The following is an 18,958-nucleotide window of genomic DNA, read 5'->3' as shown; positions in this document are numbered from 1 at the left end:
TCTCAGTCCGAAAATCCGGATGTAGATTGAAAGTTGCGGTTTTTTTAAAACACGTGTAAAATACGCTCGTGTGAACAAGTAAGTCTTACAGCGGTGAAGTGTGAGCGAGCCCACGGGATCCAGGCTGTTGGGTACGCAGTGCTCTCAACCGGCAGTTACAAAACTACCACTCCCAGCATTCTCTGGCAATGGCAGACTATCAGGGCGTGTTGGGAGTTGGCGATTCGCACCAGCTGTAGAGCCCCAGGTTGTGGACCGCTGCTCTAATGTATAGTCGCTGACTAATTTCAGCAGTAGAACTAATCCCCAATGCTATGATGGCGCACACTGGCTTAGATCCCCCATTGCACACATGTCATTATCTGCTTAGTCACCTACTTGGGAGAACAAGTCCCCTTTGTGAGGCGCTGCAGCTCAGGTGACCATGTCTGTCACTCGCATGTCTACAATGTTATGTCCAATGACACGAATGTTCTGTAAATACCTGCACGTTCTGCTGAGGTCGCGCGTGTCTGACATCGCTGCACCGATGGAATCTGCAGAAAGAAGACAAACTAGATTATATATAGAAGGACAAAGGCATTGCATATTTCTGCACGTCCCTGTAATCCAATCATGCCAACAAGTGCACCTGTCACTATGACTGCTGCCTTCCCAGGTGTGCTCACAGTTTATGGCGTAAATGTCTTCACTGCCCATGAATTCACCTACACTGAACAGCCACTTTAATAGAGACCCCGCCCCTTCATGATTGGCGCTTCCCTATGTAAAAATTATCTTTATTAAAAAGGACAGAACTGCATGACAGTAGCAGAAAGGGGCTGCAGAAGGGACATGAGAGCAGCGCGTGCTCCGCAGCACCCAGCAGAGGCCTAGCAGACATAAGAGAGGACATGAGAGCAGTGAGTGCTCCACAGCATCCAGCAGAGGCCTAGCAGACATAAGAGAGGACATGAGAGCAGTGAGTGCTCCGCAGCACCCAGCAGAGGCCTAGCAAACAGAAGAGAGGACATGAGAGCAGAGTGTGCTCCACAGCAGCCAGCAGAGGCCTAGCAGACATAATAGAGGACACCAGAGCAGTGAGTGCTCCGCAGCACCCAGCAGAGGCCTAGCAGACATAAGAGAGGACATGAGAGCAGAGTGTGCTCCACAGCACCCAGCAGAGGTCTAGCAGACATAAGAAAAGACATGAGAGCAGTGAGTGCTCCGCAGCACCCAGCAGAGGCCTAGCAGACATAAGAGAGGACATGAGAGCAGAGTGTGCTCCACAGCACCCAGCAGAGGTCTAGCAAACATAAGAGAAGACATGAGAGCAGTGAGTGCTCCGCAGCACCCAGCAGAGGCCTAGCAGACATAGGAGAGGACATGAGAGCAGTGTGTGCTTGGCAGCACCCAGCAGAGGCCTAGCAGACATAAGAGAGGACATGAGAGCAGTGAGTGCTCCGCAGCACCCAGCAGAGGCCTAGCAGACATAAGAGAGGACATGAGAGCAGTGTGTGCTCTGCAGCACCCAGCAGAGGCCTAGCAGACACGATTGCCATTAGGGAGTCGGGAAGGCATTTTCCCCCAAGTGGGTTAAAAAAACAATCCCATCTCACTAGCATGGCATGCGATTTGTACTCGAGTGCAATGTTGTTGTTTTTTTTAATTGAAATCTATTGGAGGTCCTGCGATCTTGCGTGAAAATCCAAGTACATAAATGCGAGGCGATGCGTTTTTAAGCAAAACCACATTGTGCGCACACCCAGCCTAAGGCTGTCTGAACACGCTGGGGTTAAAGTTTGACAACAGCTGGAGAGTCGCAGGTTGAGGATCACTGATTTAAGATCATTTCAATGAAACTGAACAAAAAACACACAATGGTAACCGGACGATGTATCGGAACCCTCAAACTTCTGAGATTATATTATAGATTCCCCTCCCGATTGCCCCTTTTAATGACCAATCTCAGCACTATTTCTGGGATTTTTTTTGCTTTTTAATATAAATCTTTAGGCCTAAGATTACAGTAAATGAATTTGCCCCTGAACACCGAGATGAAGGTCCACAACATAAATTACCGGGACATTTGTCCAGTCATTTTGTGTAGCCCAACCTTAGAGAATCTCTCACCTAGACACACTTAGTGAAATGTAAACATTTGCTTGCCGCTTTATTATGTTAATGAGAATACACCCCCCCCCCCCGCCCCCCCATCGCCTCGCGTGTCCTCAGAAAGAAGTCATAGAAAAAAAACCCCTTCCACTGCAATTAAGATAAGAATAATTCTCTTTGTTGATTATACATAGATCCTCTTTTAAAGCCCTCCACATGTTCAGCTTCATGGTCTTGTCAATTGAACGGCAGCAGCTCAAGATCAGCTGGTGTCATCGCCTGTGTGCCTGGAACTTGGTTAATCATACACAGAACATAACCTCAAAGCATAAGACTAAGGTTGTCCTCGGGTAAACCCTGGCCCGTGATCTTTGCAATGAGCTGGGCCTGTGTCCTTATAGCTGGTGCCTTCTAGTTTAGTCAATGAAGCATTGTGTGAAGCCATCACATTGGTTTCGGCTAAACACGACATAGCATGGGGGTGCCAACCTTGAAGATGTCTAAGAAGATCGGTTAAGAAGTCACAGATAAGACATATATGTCAGCAAATGTGATAAAGTTGCTTAGTAAGTTATTATACCACTGTAAAAGGTGGCTTCCATCAGACGGAGAACATCAAAAACCCTTTAAATTCCAATTGTAGCACTCTGGTGGCAAAGCATCCACCAATCCAGTCATTTAGTAGGGTCCTATACAAAAAAGATCTAAGGTAGGTTTACGAGAAGTAGACAATCACATCTCAAACACGGACTCTTTTACTGGAATTCCAGCACAATCTTCTACGAAGAGGAGATCTTTCTAGATCCACCAACTGGCTAATGTCTATTGAGATTGGTTGATGGTCTCCCAGCATCTCTCGAGAAAGAAGAATCCAACTTTAAGTTGAATTTAGACCTACCATCAAATATCTATTACAAGGAGTGACGACTAGCCGGGGATCCCTACTGCTGAAATAATACCATTCATCCAAACAGGACATGCAAGTATATGTGGACATCAAGGCTGAAGTTGTTCAGATGGTCCAAAGCCAACATTAATTCACTGCAAAGTCTTACCAAAATTTTGCCTATCTACCACAATGTGTTCACTTTGCTTGATTTTAATGTTTGATGGGACATGGTATGGAAATAATCTACAACCAGAGAGGAAAAAAGTCTTGATTTCCTAGATGGCCAAGGATGACCAGATGTCTCACTGACAGTTGGTGACACGTAAGCCAGATAACGTAAGTCAGAGCTGGAAAAATCCCAGAAGCCGCGTAGCGACCGTGCTTAAAAATTTACTGGTGACAACTAACTTTTGGATTTTTTTCATGTTTACGGAAGTTCTAACTTTTTAGATTTTTTAAGTTTCTGGATGTTTTAACCTTTTGGATTTTTGAATGTCTATGGAATTTCTAACTTTGTGATTTTTTTGGTGTTTCAATATCTATGGAAGTGTTTTCACATCTTCCAAACTGGAGCTGTTCCCCCCCATTGTAATTTTGTTTTACTTGAACCATTTTGTGATATCAGCTATAGTCATAACAATATAGAACAATGTAGAGCGATAGTACAGAAACCAACATGGTGATGTGACCAATATCCCTCTATCACATTTGATTCTTTGAGTCACTAGGCATACTCCTTGCATATAAGTAATACAATCATCCTTAACGAAGTTGTCCCATCTCCAAATACCCTATCATGGAAGAAGGTCCTATGTTCAGGAGTCTCATCTATTAGTCGGAATGGACAGCATCTCCTGCTCTTCGAGACTTGGCATGGACCACCCATTGATTTCAACAGCCTAGGTGTAATATTTGATTACCCCTGTGGTGGCGCTGTAGAGAAATTGAACACTTGCTGCCACAGAGTATATCTGATCGCTGGGGGTCCCAACAGAAGGACTGTTGGTAATCAGTGTATTGTCATAGGAACTCTTACAACAAAAGGAGATTGACCTTGTATTAATGGTGCAGATCAGGGGCGTAACTATAGAGGGTGCAGGGGATGCGGTTGCACCCAGGCCCAGGAGCCTTAGGGGGCCCATAAGGCCTCTCTTCTCCATATAGGGAGCCCAGTACTATGAATAAAGCATTATAGTTGGGGGCCCTGTTACAGGTTTTGCATTAGGGCCCAGAAGCTTCAAGTTATGTCTCTGTGCAGCATGGTTTAGGTATGGGTACGGGTACAGATACAGATAGAAGGCGGGCCCCAGCTCACGTTTTGCATCAGGGCCCCTAGTTACGCCCCTGGTGCAGATATGGTATTTGTGTAGCATGGCCAGCCATTCAACCGAAATGGCACCAGCTGCACTACACCAGTAGCATGGCGCGCCAATGGTGCTAATGTAACGTGCCAGCCATCACAGTTGGCGCAGCTACATCTATAGATAGACACATGGTAGATAGGTAACTTAGATTTGTAATGTATTAGCCCATATATAAATGCTTCTACTACTACCGCAGCTCATGTACCGCAGCTCAGAACTTACTGCCCTCCCCTCTTAGGCCTGGATCTTAGCCCGTAAGTCATACTCCTCCATAAAACGGGGTCAGGTTCGGCCATCTTTCCGTAGCAAAAACTGCAGCCTTGCAAATAAAGTCTCCTTAGTGCAAGCCTGGAGGATGCATTATTCATGTGTGTCTGATTTCTGTGGCTGATACGGCCCCTATGTTTACCCGCCATGTGTCTGGCTCTAAGTGCTCAGCCTATATACCGTACATATATATATATATATACGCCACATGAAGGATGACCTGGTTCAAACTCAAAACCATTTAGTAAAATGACTTCATCACCAGCAGCATTAGATGAGTGTCTGGCTGCAGGGATGAGATAATCAGTCGGCCAACGTTAACTCTCTCCATGCCGGACCCTTGCTCTAGCCCGAGACGGCTTACAAGCAGCAGATTCTGCGTCTTTCGACCCGAAAAACCTTATGAAATTTGCAAATACAAGAAACAAAGAATTCTTCACTCATCATTATTGGTTTCAGAACTTAGAAATGAATCGAGGATGTGAGGAGTTAAAGCACTTGCAATGGTAATTGGCTGCAGTCTGCTTGTCTCATACAGGAAGGAGGCAAAACTGGGGCAAGACTTGACAATCTACCAGCAGCAGTAAAGAGCGCGGCCGCCCGGCCCAGGAAAGCCAATTCACATTACCCCTTGTGCCTTGTTTTCACAGGTGTGCTGGCCTGGAGAAAGAACTGGGATCTCCAGCTGCTGGGAGCTTGCTGGAGATAAGCGCCATAATACTCTGCCAGTAGGATACGCTTTCATCTGCTTCCTAAAACCCTAATGTCTTAAAGGGACAGGCACTCAAAAATGCATGATGGAAAAAAGTTAAAAATGTGAGTAGTTCGTTTTTCCATGAGGTTATGGGATGGTGTTCGCCATGCCCTGGTGATAGATCTGTGCCAGGTCTGATATATTTCTATACACTAACCATCTGTCCCAGGGCAGTTTTGGATGAGTAGGTAGTGCCATCTACAAGGACTGACCTCCCAACTATTAAGGAATGAAGAAGAGGACAATCCCTACATGCGGCATGGTCAATTTTTTAACATTAATCCACGTCTCTAATCCCATCCAGTTGTGCCCTCCTTTGTGTAACAAACAGTAATAGTGCCTACTTAGTGCCCTACACACTTTCAAAGTGCCCTCTTTGTGTGGCACTCAGTAATAGTGTCTCCACACAGTAAGGACACCTCCTACGTGCCCCCCACACACTCAAGGATGTCTCCTTAGTGCCTCCCATATAGTAAGGATGTCCCCTTAGTGCCTCCCACAATATGATGATGATGCCCCCTTAGTGCTCCCATACAGTTGGGAAGCTTTTTTTATGCCCCAACACAGTAAGGGTGCACCTTCAGTGTCCCCATAGATTAAGGATTCTTCACACAGTAAGGATGCCCCCCCCCCCCCGCCATATTGCCCCACACAGTAAGGATGGCCTCATAGTGCCCCCCACCAATAAAGATATTTCTTTATTGCCCCCATACAGTAAGGATGCCCCCCTCATTCCACACCCTGGTATGAGGATAATGCCACCTTAGTGCCCCCTCACAGCAGTGCTGCCCCATATACAGTTAAGTTGCCCTCCATGCAGAAAAAGTACCCTTAGAGATGTCCCCTTATCTAGCTCAGTTATATAGTCAGACTTGCTGTACGTTTTTTGGCTTCATCTACCCAACTGCAACCACAACTAGAGGATTGAGGAAGGTGAGCGGGCAACACTAGGGGACACTGCGCCAAACCTGACTTGCTCACACCGAGTGATGACTAACATGGGAGCCTGACGACAGGGGAGGATGGAGCCTGGGAAGATGGCCAAGGACAGCCGTAGAAAACTGGGACTGTCCCCCCAATCTGTTCCGCACATCTGAATGGGGTTGTTTCTTTGAACTCTACTGAGGCGACGGCCAGTCTTAGAAATTTTAGCAAAAAATCTGCCATAAGATCTTCCGAAGGTGGTACGCAGCGTGTAACCTCCCTCACGGTCCCATAGTGTTAGTATGATCTCATATACATAAAACTTGGCGGCATCAAAAGTCCCCAAAATGACTCTTTATTCTTGCCTTATTGGCAGGTGGTATAAATAAAGCGAAGGCAGTGGGCATAGTATGGCCTAGCCAGTGATCAGGACAAGTCACTTGGTCCAAAGGACTGTATTAATGTTTAACCCTTTCTCAAACTTCCTCTCCCCCAGCTGTACACAATGATCTCATTTGCACTATTTCCTATCTTAGGAAGAACAAAAAATAATAATCAACCACAATGGCAGCGCTGCGTGTCAAAGTTTTGTTTGCTCTTTTTTACATTGAGGTCAACAAGAAAGAATTCTGCAGGTCTCTCGACAAGCCGTCTGCAGCGTCCATTTGATATACAGATGCAGCAGCCCCATCCTTGTAGAATGGCATGCTACATCTGCAGTGGAACCCACCGGGTGCCTTTAAGCTGCAATACGCTAATTGCGTAGTGCGGCCGCTGCCATTAACATTGAGTGGTGGCCATGCTATGCAAATAGCATACCGCGCCAAATCAAGACTCATTACCACAATAACCTGCTAACACAAGATGCTTTAGCTGGGTTACATCGATATGCATCGGGAAAGCTCCTGAGTACAAGTCAAGTGCATCCATAGGATCCCATTCATCCAATGGATGCCAAAACATTGGCCTCCGTTGGGTTGGTGTACGTCGGCATATCTGCTGTTCTTTATTAACCACGTGTTATAGTATGGTCCTCCCGATGAACACCGCAGACCCTGAGAGCCACGTGGTGTTAGATGGTTTTAATGAAACAGCTGTTAATTGAAGCCTTTGGAGGGCGAAGGGGTGCGGGGAGGAGGTGACAACTATCTCTAAACATTAATGTTCGGAAAAATACATGTCACCGGCATCTGCGGCTCCACTTCATTAGGAGAGCTCAGTTGTGATCAAAATAAATACACGCTGGCATCTGTGTGCGGCATTTATCTGAAAGGGACATTTGGAAAGAGCATTGTAGGTAGGCCAGCAGCTAACTGACAATAATTCTCAATGGTCCTCCCAGGTGTCCTTTTCTAATTCACAATGGTCCTCCCAGGTGTCCTTTTCAGTAGGATGCTAGGCCCAGTATACAGCGCCCCAACCTCTGGTTCTGAGAGCACCCACACACCTCACTATTTTGGTGGGACTGGCCAACCATTTTATGTGCATGGTGGAATCTTGACTCTCCTGCAAAGGCAGATAAAAAAGAAGGCTTGGGATTGTTGAATTTCAAGGGAGATAAGCTGTCATAGGTGTCTTGCAGCGATTTAAGGTGGCAATACACATTAGACTGAAGTGGGCTGAACTCACCGATTTCAGCGGTATGGACCGACCTTCTAATGTGTATAATGGTATTTTTGCTGTCCCCAAAAGGCAGATGTTGTTAGAGAAAAAGGGCTGTATATGTATTCTAAGGGGGATTATCTGCCACCAAAGTGGTCTACAACCAGCTTAAGGTGGCCTTACACTTAGACTAAGGTAGGCTGAACCCACCAATCTCAGCTGTACTGGCCAACCATATAATGTGCATCAGATGTTTGGCCAACGTTCATTCAACAGATGTCGGAGGAAAGAAGGATTGGACAAAATAAATTTAACATGCCCATTCCTTTTGTTCTAAAGGGAGATAGGAAGTGTCCGGCTGCAACTTAAAGCAACTCTTCACTTTTGGGACAAATTCTGTTGTGGGACTGTCCTTCTGGTCCTCCAATTCCAGGTCCGGTTTTTGGTCACCCAAGATAGATGATGCAGTCTTCAGACTACGTAAGCCCCGTAGTGCATTAGTAATGTTAGACGTCTAGTACACTATACCTGCTCTCTGATTGGCAGAGCTGCTCATGTGATCAGCATTGGCCAATCAGAGAGCAGTGCACAGTGCGCATTAGGTAGTTAACAAAATTGCTGCTGCCATCTTGGGTGGCCAAAAACAGGACCCGAAACCATTTAGAAGGGTGCCAGAAAAGAAGAACTGCAGGTACTATACATCCCACTGTCCCGAAACTGGAGGGTCACTTTAAGATAATTTACATAGCTCAATTATAAGGCACGAATGTACATCCAAACATTTGTTCATCTGTAAAAGAGACAAAAATCAGCCGACGAAAGAGCAAAAACTCATTCCTTGGCTGATCATTGGTTTTTACCAAGCATAAGTGTATCCACTGGTTGGCTGTACATCTCCCTGTGTAAAAGAGAAGATATACAGCTGACCCAATGGGAAAGAACAACCGTAGCAATGATCATTCATCTTTATACCAGCGATTCTCGACCCATGTAGAACAAATATAAGCGAGCGCCGATCGACGTGCTTTGTGGGGATCGGCCCATGTAGGGACCATTGTTCCCTATTGAGAATATATATACACTTGGCCAAAGCATGCACACATATGGGGAGGGGTCAACAGGGATAGTTGTCTCATTTAACCGACAGCTATGTAAAGTCTTTGGTGAGCTTAAGTCCATTGACATCCAATTACTTACAAGCATCGTTCATAGTCAAAAAACAGGTTGACTTTAAGATGCCTTCCATTTTTTACCCAAAGGTTTGCTGACCTAATAGAGCTCATCGGCTCTGACCTTATGTTATACCTGTTGCCAATCTCCCTAAATACACACCTCACAGGCAATGTTATATAAAAGCAGATTTTATGGTTTATATAGCAACCCAGATATCTACTTTACTCCCCCAAAAAACACTTTGTAGCTTTCGCCTTGTCAGCCAATGCCGCATCCCATCTCTAGAATTACTGTAACCAACGTAATACAATTGTACCAAAGATCACAACAAGCTGGTGACCTATCTGAGAACCCTCCGACAACTTTAACATTTTAGGCAATACATCTTTTAATTCTCTCATCTAAAGGTCATAAAATAATTGTGATCCTCTGGGATAGAGTAAAAAATTAAAAAACATCTCAGGCAAACGAGATTCATTGACTTCTATGGTCAATGGGACATCCCTTATCCTCAGTCGCCACCCCACAGTGCCAATCCGATTCCTGTTTTTTCCCATCTTATGTGGATTCACACTGAAACCGATCCACAGAAAACTTGTCACGGCTCTAATCTCCAATCATGAAAGGGTCCTGGCCTCTAATAAAGTAGCCATTCAGTATGTAAGCCCCACCCAGGTCCATTTTGGAACAACCCTCAAAATTGCATATACACACCCTTTTATGCAAATGCCCATATATGACACTTGTTTTGGGGTCCAGCTCATAGGACAGTCAGTTATGCCACATGTGATATGATTTACAGCTGAAAATAACAAATTGCAATACTATAATAATATATAATATAAAACTGCTCTTATCTCATTGGTCGGCTTCGTGCCCCTAATCTTATAAAAAGTCCAACTAATAAAAAATAGAAATAAATCTAAAAAATAATAATAAAAAGTTTGCTCCAATTCTCCCAATCTCCCCGCTGCCCTCTTTAACGCTAAGTTTATTACCCCTTTGTGATTGGACAAAGCCCACACTCTGCTGGAACTTAACCCTTTCCAATCCACTGTCTGACCTCTAAAGACATTATGATATAAGGCTGTACAGCTCCGATGTTGGAAGACGTCCGTCGGGGTTCTCTTACTGTATATTGCCAGCCTCTCTGCTGTCAGAGCCTATCCAATGTGTCACCTAATGCAGTACTGGCTTTAGCCAGCAGATAGCGCCATTGTATAACGGCAGAAAAAGAGTAAGCCCCCTAGGAAAACCAGGATACAAATTGGATTGGAAAGGGTTAATACTTGAAGTGTGCACTTTAATGACATCCAATCATGCAGCGCCGGGTATTGCCCACCCAACCCCTTTGGATCGGAGGCACACGGTGTGTTTTTACCACTGTGGCTTGTTTGCTTTGCTCACATATTTTAGGATGTCAGATAACCCTGTGTGCTATATCCAGGAACCAGCAGGCTATATGAACCCTTCTATGCAGCCTCCGCGACAGACAAGAGCAACCCTGCCACAAGCAAATGAAAGAAAGTATAATGAAGTGCAGGGAGACACAGAAAAAAAGTTACAGTCCTTCTAAAATTCTATGGACAGCAAGAAAAGGATCCAGCATCCAGAAAATCACGGCTTTATTGAGACATATTAACATCCCAACAGGAAGGACATACAATGGCGTGACAACTGGATGTGTTTCAACCTGTCACGGAAGATCTTAGTCATAGCTATGACTAAGAGTTGCTGTGACAGCTTGAAACGCGTCAGTTGGTCGCGCCATTGTATGTCCTTCCTGTTGGGATGTTAATATGTCTCAATAAAGCCGTGATTTTCTGGATGCTGGATCCTTTTCTAGCTGTCTTCTGCGATTGTCTCCCGTCAAGTCCGTGCGTCCTAAAATTCTATGCCCACCATTTGCAATCCTTTTTTTATAGCAGTGCATGCAGCTCTGCATAGGACCTGAATTAGAAATCTTCTACCGTTTGGTGTCGACAGCCCCTATGCAGATCTATGTGTCTCCATGGTAACATACTACAAACCAACTCCGTGTAGTCTGAGCCTATTACTGATGAGATGCCTTCACGTTCTAAGGTCTCCTCATTTTTTCTCCGGAACAGGGGCAGATAGACACATGGGACACATTGTAGAAGACGCGGGCACTCTTTAATGATGAGTGAGACAGATGATAGCATCGCCCAGCGTACGGAACCATGTGACAATGGCTTGTTCGAGAAGTGGCTTCGATACTTAATACGGCACCGTTGGCATTCCAAGAATATTGTGTAATCACCCGTTTCCTTCACCTGCGTGGAATGATGCCCATCGACATTCAGCGCCAGTGGAGTGCGACAAGTGGTGAAGATGCCTTGGACGTGAAAAATGAAAAGAAGAACTGAAGTTGTGGAAGGTTCCTTCGAGTGGTTGCCGTGAACGTTGACTGACGATCACAAGGCTGCACGCGTCGTAATGTGTCAGGTGATCTGGACATGTGACGACGGCACGAATGCTGCGTTCATTCTGTCAAGTGTCACAACGGGTGAGACGTGGATGCCGTTTTTCAGAAGAACGCTTTGTGCCCTTCTTGCATCAGCAATTTTCCATTGGCATAACAAACTCTAAAAGAAGTGTTCAGACTGCACAGTGTTGGTTTGTAGTCTGTTACTATGGAGACTCATAGGTCTGCAGGAAGCTGTAAACCGCCAAGAGATATTTAATCAAGACTATTTGCAAAGTTCATTTTTTATTTTATTGTAGCGATAAAAATTGATTGCAAAAGTGGACAAAAAATTGTGTAGAACACATCAGGGGCAGAGCTGGTAATATAACACCGGGGGCGTCTGTACTGGGACACAATGTAAAGTATCAATGGTGCATCCTTCATAAAAATGGTATTGTTACAGTCATGTCAAGGGTAGAAGAATCTGTTGCTTCGGTATCATCATTCCAAAACCCCAAAATTACTGGTAAGGAGATAGATAGATAGATAGATAGATAGATAGATAGATAGATAGATAGATAGATAGATAGATAGGAGATAGATAGGAGATAGATAGATAGATAGATAGATAGATAGATAGATAGATATGAGATAGATAGATAGATAGGAGATAGATAGATAGATAGATAGATAGATAGATAGATAGATAGATAGATAGATATGAGATAGACAGATAGATATGAGATAGACAGATAGGTATGAGATAGATAGATATGATAGATAGGAGATAGATAGATATTAGATAGATAGATATGAGATAGATAGATATTATATAGATAGATAGATAGATAGATATGAGATAGATAGATATGAGATGGATAGATAGATAAATATGTGAGGTAGATATTAGATAGATATGAGATAGATGGATAAATATGATATAGATTTAGATAGATAGATATGAGATAGATGGATAGATAGATATGAGATAAATGAATAGATAGATATTAGATAGATATGAGATAGATAGATGGATAGATATGAGAGAGATAGATATGTGATAGATAGATATGAGATAGATACATATGTGATAGATAGATATGAGATAGATAGATAGATAGATAGATAGGAGATAGATAGGAGATAGATATGATATAGATAGATAAATAGATATGATATAGATAGATAGATAGGTATGAGATAGATAGATAGATAGATAGATAGATAGATAGATAGATAGATATGAGATAGATGGATAGATAGATATGAGATAGATAGATAGATGGATAGATAGATATGAGATAGATAGATAGATAGATAGATATGAGATAGATAGATAGATATAGAGATAGATAGATGCAGCATTGATACAATCAGTCATCAGCTGTTAGAAAATGATGCCAAAACCTCTTTAGACAGAACATTTCTCCAGGTAACGAGCCGGCTGTGACTGATGTCAGATATACAGGGGGTCACGCTGGTTTGGGCTCACAGCTGCTGTTTTGTGTTTTGAAGCCATTTGGTCCTTTTGTCAAAGCCAGACATGAAAAGATGTGACACAAATACTATGGCAACAACATAAAGATCTATCACATCTAAATAAGCAACTCTCTCCAAATCCTATAATGTCTCTAACAGAAGGCCCTAAAAATCTGTTGGAATCGAATATTCCATCTTGCAACCTTCTAGAACATGAGTATCCGATATCCTCCCATCCCCCTTCCACTGGTTGCGCAGAAGCTATCCAAACATAAGACGATCGTTCTATGATAATGTTCTTTACAGCGATGATTAAAGATTTCATTACATCCATCTGTGTTCTTTATAACCAAGCATTGGGGGATCTGCTTGTGTTCATCACATCTCGGATTAGAAACACTCACTTCTACAAGACTTAAAGGGGTGGTCTGGTTTAGAAATCCCATTTCCATACACCCTACTAGCGAGTTCAGAATTAATAGAGGGGGGTCCTCTGTCCCCTCGTCTTTTGGCCTGAGTGCAGAGTGACTACGAAGAGCGTCTCTTGCTCTGGAGGACCCGTCCTGCATTAAACAGATAACTCTTTGGTTTGAAAGGGTACTGTGCAATACTCAGTTTCCCCTGTAGTGGCGCTGCAGAGAAATGAAACACTTGCTGCCAGGATTCACCACTGATTACGGCTGATCGCTAGGGGTTCCAGCACTTTGTGATAACTCTTCTGTTTGACAAGTAGGGATTGTCCAAAGTAGAGAACCTATTTGAGTTGAACGTTCAAGTGAACTTTCATCACTAGTCCGATAATTTCGGCACTGGGCAAGTATTAGGTATTAGGGCACTGGAGGGAAAGTCTTTGGATCACCTCGCCAGGCGGTGAAAATAATTTTCCCTATTCTTCCCTATTAGAGTCCATCAAATTGACATATACAGGTCCTTTAGTTATTGTTTGTGTCACAGCTGGCGCCAAGGGATGACACTTTATGGTGGAGAAATGTCCATTATTTTGCACAAAATGAGAATAACTATCATGTGCCCATTATGTTCACTGTGGGCCAACATTCTTCGGTTTTAGTAATTGCTTCGCAAGGACCTACATTAAAATGAAAGTTGTGGCCCATTTCTCACATCCAAAGAAATCTCTTTACCAACGGCAGTAACATTTTTGTTCTACATGTCAGCAAGTCTACCATCAGGTCCCACCAATCTGAGATAACCTGTGGGGCTAAAGCTGGCTGAAGAGATTTGAGATGGCTGTTTTCTGAACGACTTGTGATGCTTGGATGATCTGCGAAGGTTGTCATCTTGGATGGTAACACCATACGTTAAAATGACGAGTCAGTAATCGATCTCTGCCATGACCAGTGGCCTAGTCTTGACTTGTATTGATGGGTTCCAGATCTGTTGTTTGCCATGAACAACTTTATAACTATAGTGCCGGCCAACAACTGAAAAATTCTATTTTTGCCAAGCCACCTTTGGGCATCTGCCACACCCATTTGTTTCATGAAAAGACGCAGAGGATTGGCAGAAAGTAGTCTTAATCAAAGATTTTAGCCATACAAGATCTCTAGCACTAGATAGGCAATAAATGTCTGATTCGAATGCGCCACGTAAATGGAGTGGCCACAGCTTCATCCAGTACTATGGGTCGGAGAGAGATTTCCGAGCACATCAATGTACACCTGTCCAATTCTATTTACATGGGATGTTCGGTTGCATCGGCCTACAGATCACTGGTGGTTCCACTGGTCAGACCCCAATGATTAGACATTTTTAATGGGAAAACCTCTTTGATTGTTTGCTCTGCACCTTATTTTCAGCATACACCACCAGTCTCCCTAGGCTACGGGGCTCAATATGCACTGCTCTCAACTCTTGCTAAGAGTGTAATTCTGCTAATATACTTAAGAAGCCATAATAGGGTTTATGCAAACTACACTCGACAGTATGACCAGACCACAGGACATGACGATGATATAATTCTCTTATATTCTATATTTATAAAATACTACAACCCCCATCATTGCCTAACCTACCTGCATACTAGCGTACAATCACTTTACACCCTACAAACAAAGGTAAGGATTGATAGTGCGCTACCAAGCTGTCCAATGACACGCTGCTTTTTTCAATGTACTCCAACACACCTACACATTGCCAGAGCTGAGTAGGTGTGTAGGTGTCGTGCTTTGGGCCTGGAGGGTGCACAAAAATGGACAGCACACAACTTTCTTGTGATACTTAATGAAAACCCCAGGTGTATCACAATAAGGCAACGCTTGGGTGTCCTTTGTCAAACCAAATAAAGGTTGTCCTGGACCAAAGATGCCCATCAATGTCAACTCTCAACACAAAAAGATGCCCCTGTGTTTCATACTTTGGGTGACGCATCATCCAACAAAATAGTACAAGATAAATATTATCACATATTAACTGGTCACATATGAGATACTTAATAACACTCAAAGAGCGCCAATGTATCAAACCAGATGGTGGATCTGTAGCATGAATGAGTGGGAGGTCCTTGAGTGTTACTAACGGAACAAGCACCATCGTAAAGCGGTAGTACCACACCATGCCAGGCATTGTATGTACATACAGAATTAATGGCAGACCACAGAGTAGACAAACCCTACTCAGTAGACCCAATAATCTAATAGGTGATATGAGAACTAGGTCTGAAGTGTAGACTTTGAGGTCGAAAGGGTAGAGGACATGGTCATAGACAAGGCAAATGCCATGTCAGGTAGCAAAACGTTACACCAAGGAAATTGGGGAATAAATAGAGTGAAGCAGTGTTTCTCAACATTCCTAAGCCCAGTACCCCTTACTAAAACAAACTATGCCAAGGTACCCTCAACGCCTCCATTAAGGTCCTCTTTAGAGATATGGCATGTCAGTTGAGAACCAGTGTTCCTCGACGTTCAGCCAAGAACCGCCAACTCATATCCCAAAGACTATAATCATGCACCGTGCTGCACTTTCTAATACCTCTACAGACATGTACTGATGGAATACATATACTATGAGTTGGGAACATACGAACTAGAGTAACCAGATACACTCTGAAGAAATATCACTCTTCTAAGCAGTCTTCCAAATAATAGTTGTTGCCATAATGAGGGGCTCTTATTACCGAGACTAATAGCGATAATGACATTGTTATATCTATGGGTGAAGTATTGGTGGAAGATGATGCCATATGCCGCCTTAAGATGTCTGGATCCTCTTCTTTAAGCAGCCTGTATACTCTACATGTATCATATATATGGCTATGATAGAAGAGGTAACATTTTTATAAAAACTTTAAAACATCGGAGTGGATGGATTTGCCTGTTCACCCATGAGAAGTTAAAGCCGAGTTGATCTTGTGCTGGAAGTAGAGAAGCGAACATTCACTTTGCCAGTCACACCATGATGTTACCCATATTAGCTTGCCAATACACCTTCAACAGCTGTCAGCCCAACCATCGTTTGTCCAATAGCCGTCTGCCTGGCTCCCCCTTATACATGAACGCTTGGCTTGGTCTGACATTCATACTGTTTAGGGAGTTAAGCCGCAGCCAGAAATAGAGAAATCTGGTATCTTCACCAGTATCCTGATGGCGTGGAAGTGGCCATTAGAATTAAGGCCTGGCCTTACATGTTCATTACCAAAATATGAGGCAGGGAACAGAGAGAAATGGAAGAACCAGAAACCTGTTGGAGAAATTATTAAAATATGAGGATCCTATTAAACTGCCAACAACTATAGAATAGCGGCCATTCGTTATTGATTTTGTTATAACGAAGCATCTTCCTGATTTCTTAAAGAGGTTGTTTGCTTTCAACCATCCTTTTTTTTGTTTCAAAGGCCCCCAAAAATAACTTGATCGAAGGTTACTTGCGGTGATCAGTTGGAGTCTGCAGAAAGTGTTCAATTTCCCTACAGTGCCACCACAGGGGAGATGAAGTATTACAGTGTGTCCATTGAAACCATGCAGAGCTCAGACATGCCAGGTCCTCCAGAGGGAGATAGAGTAGCTCTTGATCAAATCAAAGAAGATGCCAAACTAGAGACTTCCCTCTTTCAACCCCAAACACCATAGTGAGGTATTTGAGAAGAGGTTTTTAAGCCAGACAACCCTTTTGAACACTTTCCAATCCGCCATCTGACGTCTAAAGACATTCTGATTGAAGGCTGTACAGCTCCGATGTCGGAATACGTCCGGCAGGGTATTCTTACTGTATATTACTGGCCGCTCTGTTGTCGGGTGCCTCTCCAGCATGCTCCATACTGCAGTACTGGCTCTAGCCAGTAGATGGCGCCATTGTATAATGACAGAAAGAGTAAGCCCCCTAGGAAATCCTAAATCCAAAATTGGATTGCAAAGGGTTAAGGGTATGTTCACATGGCGGAATCCAACCCCGAATAATCATAGATAAAGATACATTTTTTTAAAACCATAAATTTGGAAGCGCCACCATCTTACTACCGAATTATATCTGGAAATAGAACCCGGACTGCAGCCTGTCGCCAGCTCAGCCCCTAGTGGTGATCCCATAAAGAATCTCTATTTTTTAAGGATAGTAGAAAAGTAGTCCAATGACAGCGTAAACGAAGAACAGATATAAACCAGAAGACAAACATATTTCCTATCCTGGTCGGATTCTCGATATTCGACCCTTTGCATCCCAGGTGCTAAACCGAGGACAAAAATGTAATTATTTTTCCTGGCCTTTGTTTGCTCTTATATAAGTAACGAGAGTTCAAGTTCTGCTCTGCAAAATTCATCTGGCTTCTCGAAGTCCTCGGGAGCACGTGGAGAAACATGAGTAAGATACCTCGGGACATTTTCTTTTCTTTTTGCTGACTTAGACATTTTTCTGACTTTCCACGAAACTGAAGAAGTTGTTAATAAGGTGCTACTCGCATATAGGTGTGATAGTTCACTTGTTGGCCCAGGCGTGCCTGCGGAGCTCTTAACGATTAGCGCCATCCTCTTACCTCCCCCCTATTTGGGTGACTATAAGCTAGCCAAACATTAGAGGTTTCAGACGAGTTGTTTTTCGGAACACCTTGACGTTGTGGTTGGTCTGCATCGCCTTGGATGACAAGGTCATAAAGTAAAATGGCAAACCACTGATCGATCGATCTCTGCCAAAATCTATGCCCCGCTCTGGGTTGCCATTGATGGGTGGCAGACATATCAGTCAGAATGAATGACTTTTCAGCTACAGGACCTGACAATAATCAGAAAATGCCAACATAGCAGAAAACATCTTGAAAAGTATCTGCCATCGGTTGGCATTGGTCACAATTAAATCGTGTCATGAGAAGTTGTCGAAGGTCAGCAGAAAAAGGTCTAAATTGGTCTTTTTGCCTGTCCTGTATCTCTAGTTTATGGGCAACTTTAGAGCAGCAGTTAGGACGCCGATACAGGGTGCGGATGCTCTCTAAAAATGTAGTGGTGATCTACTCAATGCCAGGCAGCCCCTGCATAAAGCCATAAAAAGTCCAGTTGCCGGCCAACAATCGGCAGATCCATGCTGTGTACGGACGCCCTTCTATTATATATACTTGTACTTTTCTATTGGTTCAGTGATACCAAACTGTAAAAAATACTTATTATTTTAGAAACCGAAGTTCCCAGGGGTTAGTGTTCACGGACCACAAGGCTCGCTGCCATGGTGGCCCTAATGGTAGACAGATATCAGCCTACCTAAACAACTCGTATGGCTGAACATATGCTTAATTTTAAAAAGCCTTTCTTCGCTATATTGTGCTGTTGCTCTATTATTCTTCCTGGAAATGTAGGAATAAATTTAAATCTGGGTTTCACTATTCTCGTTGACAATGGGGTGTATCCCTAATTTTAAAGAGAGCTTCTTTGCTCTCTTAACATGTCAGGTTTAGCACTGTAAATACTTGCACCCAACATAAAATAACTATATTATATGTACCTGTATTATTCTTCCTGGCAAAGTATGAATAAGTTTCATTCTGG

General features: G+C 43.5%; 1 long non-coding RNA gene across 1 annotated transcript in view; it reads right to left on the bottom strand.

Annotated features, from left to right (window-relative positions):
• Positions 1-18,958, bottom strand: part of LOC136610987 (uncharacterized) — an 82,776-nt gene that overhangs the window by 54,772 nt on the left and 9,046 nt on the right. Inside the window, exon 3 of the long non-coding RNA XR_010790210.1 lies at positions 485-536. This is a non-coding gene — a long non-coding RNA (uncharacterized lncRNA). The remainder of the gene's footprint in view (positions 1-484; positions 537-18,958) is intronic.

The sequence above is a fragment of the Eleutherodactylus coqui genome, chromosome 2 (genome assembly GCF_035609145.1).
Source record: "Eleutherodactylus coqui strain aEleCoq1 chromosome 2, aEleCoq1.hap1, whole genome shotgun sequence".
Classification (NCBI taxonomy): domain Eukaryota; kingdom Metazoa; phylum Chordata; class Amphibia; order Anura; family Eleutherodactylidae; genus Eleutherodactylus; species Eleutherodactylus coqui.
The sequence above is the reverse complement of the archived record's forward strand: the minus strand, read 5'-3'. Positions and strand labels throughout refer to the sequence as shown.